Source organism: Ctenopharyngodon idella, chromosome 17 (assembly GCF_019924925.1).
Source record: "Ctenopharyngodon idella isolate HZGC_01 chromosome 17, HZGC01, whole genome shotgun sequence".
Lineage (NCBI taxonomy): Eukaryota > Metazoa > Chordata > Actinopteri > Cypriniformes > Xenocyprididae > Ctenopharyngodon > Ctenopharyngodon idella.
In genome coordinates this window covers 7,902,111-7,906,219 of record NC_067236.1, presented here as the reverse complement: position 1 = coordinate 7,906,219, position 4,109 = coordinate 7,902,111, and the positions used below count along the sequence as shown (strand labels likewise).

Sequence of the window (4,109 nt, the reverse complement as noted above, 5' to 3'; positions counted from 1 at the left end):
TCCTAGGCAAAACCTAAGTCAATGTGATTTGCTTTGGATACAAGCATCTGCCAAATGCATGTACCTATACATAAAAACAAGTATATTCAGTCCAGTAAATCGGGCCGTGAGTACACAGGCATCCGGCCCGGCCCGATCTCAGGCAGGCGTGAATCTAACAGGAACCGGCCCGAGTGTATTTTGCTATCTGGGTATTTTGAGGTAGCTTATAACTAACAATAGAGAATGCTCTACATTTACTTCATAAAAGTCATTAAAGATCTGTAAGATGGACAATTTTTATAATTATACTAAAATGCCTTTCAATCAGGGCAGAATTAAGGCATTGATCAAGTTTTGATCATGTTAATAACTGAGGCATTAGGACAATAAATAAAACAGAACATAACAGATTTCTGACCTATTAAATTCATAATTTAATTCAATTAGATCTTTTATATATATATATATATATATATATATATATATATATATATATATATATATATAATTTATTTTACCGCGTGTTTATGTAGGCTATGTGTAAATTATTAGGCCATATGTCTTGCCGATATAAAGACTACTTTATGCCGATAAAAAGTACGGGCTTTCTTCATGTCTTTATCACTTTATAGAAATTATGTCAAACAAAACGACAAATATTATCGTATTATTTGATAAGAAACTCTTATTAATATCTTATTAATTCCGTAGTCCGTAGTTAGCAAGCTTAATGTCAGTTTTTGTAATATATTTTAAACAAAACGCTGCAGTTTTTGCTATTCACTTGTGCTGAGTGGACCTACTTATGTTTTGTCTATCTTAACGGAAAGCGCTCGAGAGTGTACTGTTGCTATGGTTACTCAGTCACTTAAAAACCACCGTTGAAATGTATATCTTTTAATATATTATTTATTTATTATTATTATAAAAAATATTATTAATGATGTTGTTTAGTTAGGGGGTAGGGTCCGCCCACTACCTGCCCACTTTTTGAGTTCTCCTCCTCCTTTTGGAGATCTCACCTGCAGCTAAAGAGACATCACCTGCCTCATCATGGGCGGAGTTTTTGCCGTCACTTTGAGAATAAAGGTTTCCGGCCTGCCCCCTCACTGAGCACAGACCCTTAGTCCAGCAGTAAACTTCTCTGGAAGAAGACAACACAGGCATAAAAAATGAATAAAATTTGGATATTGTGCTTTGTGGTGCTGATCATAACCATACCGTTTTCAACTCAGGTAGGCAATATGATTTTCTTTTTTTTCCCATTTAATGTCTTAGGTTTTTAGAGGAGGGTGGAAGGATTTGTTCACCAATTGTTTACTGTGTTCATGTTTTTCATCTATATAATTAATTACAATAATGATAGCAAAGTGGATCTACAAGCAACTCCAAAAACAGGTTATCACAGCACTTAAGAAATCACACTGTAATGAAAGCACTTTCTTTTGCCTTCATGTTTGGTGTAGGTGAGCCCTGATGAGAAGCGTACGGACCAAAGTGGCTCAGACACTGTTACTTCCACAAATTCCAGCGCTGTAGGATTGGGTCCAGTGCCAGCCACACTGTATCTGCTGATCCCAGCAGCCACCCTGTGCTTCATCCACACACAGTATATGCTAAACTGATGGGTGGAGAGTGTTTGCCATAGATGACCAAGAATGAGACAGTGGCGAAATGGACAGTCATTCACCCAAAGAGCAAACTTTTCCACAGTTCATGAAGATATAACCCTATATAACAACAGCTCGTTTTTTAATGGACTTTTAACTAATGAAAATGAATACAGACATCTGCTGCAACCCTATACAGAGGGTCCTCCAACTAAACCACACCCTTGGGCTCTTTGTAGTGTTTTGTCTCAAAGTCACTGTTTTAGGGCTCGCATTCTCAATGGCAACTACTCTCGGAAGTGTTTGTTTCTCATATATGCTCAGCATATTTGATTATGGTCAAGCAGGTTAAAGAAGTCAATTACTAAATCAGTAATCACTGCGCATTTAAAATAACAGCCCAATTTCCATTTCTATGATGATATTTATGTGTAAATTTTATTATATGAATGTGATCAATGTAATCACTCTCAGAATGTGTCTGTACTGTATGCACAATTAAAGTGGATGATTGTATATCTTGTATGTCATCTTTAATTCAACTTGGTATTAATGTGTGTTCTCTTAACAAAGTTTTAGTAATGCTTAGTATGTAGAGTGGAAAAGAGGAGTATAGACCGAAGTGTATTTGAAATTTTGAAAACAACTTCCTCAGAAGGCACTGTACAGAGGATGTGATCATCCTCCTAAACTGGTAGGCAGGTGTTTAAACACGTCACACTTCAATCACTGTATAAAACACCCCTCCTGTCTCGCCTCGCTGAACACAGACTCTCTACCCCACAGAAAAGTTCTCTGGAAGAAGGCGGCGGCGGCGGCATAAAAATGAATAAAATATTGATATTGTGCCTTGGGATACTGCTTATAACCATACCCTTTTCATCTCAGGTAGGCAATATGATTTTTTCATCTCTTGCCTTAGAAGATATGATTTTTTAAATAATTTTCCCATCTTTCTTATTTATCTTTGATTATTTTATTAATTAATTTTTAATAAACTTTGATATATTTGGTAATTATTTGTTGCATGTGCATGCAAAATGTAGATTGTACAAGAAAGGTGTCGCCAGTTCTCATTATACCATATAAATGCAGAAGCTTGGGTCTTTTGCCAGAGTGGATTTTTTCCTCATCTCTAATACTTATCATTATAGTGTTAATTCAACTTAGTGTCAGTAATATTGGTTAAGAATATACCAACAGTAATAATAATACCATACAAAGTGTATTTTCAAGCAGCTACTCAAAATAAACATTAAAATAACATACACTGTATTTTAAAAAACATGGGTGATGTGGTGACAAAGTCTTTTTTGAAAACAAAAATCTTGTTAAAAATAGCTAAATCAACCTGACTAAACTTTGTTATAGCAATAAACATTATTTATAAGTGTCATATCAGCCAGAAATTGTTCTTTAAGTGTTCATTAAAGTATTGTACAATAATCTACTTTATTCTGACTTCTCTTTTATGTTGGTGTAGGATAAAACATCAAACATGACCACGGTAAAAACTCCAACCACCACTCAAACAGTTCGTCCTTCGGCCAGCGACGCAGGATTAGGTCTGTTACCCACCATGCTGAGTCTTCTGATCCCAGCAGCCATTCTGGGCTTCATCCACAGTAGATCCTAAACTGGCTGGAGAATGTTTAGATGACCAAGATGAACAAAGATGAGCAGACAGTCACCTGAAGAGCCAACATTTCCACAATTCTTGAAGACAGAAGACACACAGAAAGATGCCTTGTAATTGATTTTTTTTAAAGAAAAAATGGGAAATTTGCCACTGCGTACTGTACAGAGGGTCCTCCAAACCCCAACAAAACCACACAGTTGGGCTCTCAGTTGTTTTGTCGCCATCAAGTCACTGTTTTAGATAGGGCTCATCACAACTTCTCTATTAAGACTATGAATTTGACCACTGTAATCCATTTTCTCCAAAATGTTTTTGTAATTATTGTGATGAGCTATTAATTGTAATAGTTAAGAATGTGTCTATATGCACAATTAAAGTGGATGATTGTATATGTTTGTATGTCATCTTTTATCCAAATTCATATTAGTGGGTGTGTTTTTAAACATGCTATAATCAGAGTTTTATAGATGCATTTAGTTTGTAGTATTACACTAGTTTATTGAAGGGGCATGTATACATTATTTCAGTTTTAACACTGAACAGGCAGGATACAAAACTCCAGTTCCTCCTACACACTTCTTTCTCGCCATCCAGATTGAATCAGTTCATTTCATCCTACTGTTTTTCTTATAGTACATTTAAAGGGTTAGTTCACCCAAAAATGAAAATAATGTCATTTATTACTCACGCTCATGTTGTTCCACACCCGTAAGACCTTCGTTGATCTTCAGAACACAAATTGAGATATTTTTGTTTAAATCCGATGGCTCCGTGAGGCCTACATAGGGAGCAATGACATTTCCTCTCTCAAGACCCATTAATGTACTAAAAACATCTTTAATTCAGTTCATGCGAGTACAGTGGTTCAATATTAATAT

At 35.6% G+C, this 4,109-nt stretch overlaps 1 long non-coding RNA gene across 1 annotated transcript; it reads left to right on the top strand.

The window, feature by feature from the left end:
* Nucleotides 1-1,050: 1,050 nt before the first annotated feature.
* On the top strand, nt 1,051-3,620 carry LOC127498939 (uncharacterized). The gene is made up of 3 exons (XR_007926003.1): nt 1,051-1,217; nt 1,449-2,480; nt 3,076-3,620. It is a non-coding gene; the product is annotated as an uncharacterized LOC127498939 (long non-coding RNA).
* The last annotated feature ends 489 nt before the right edge of the window (nt 3,621-4,109 follow it).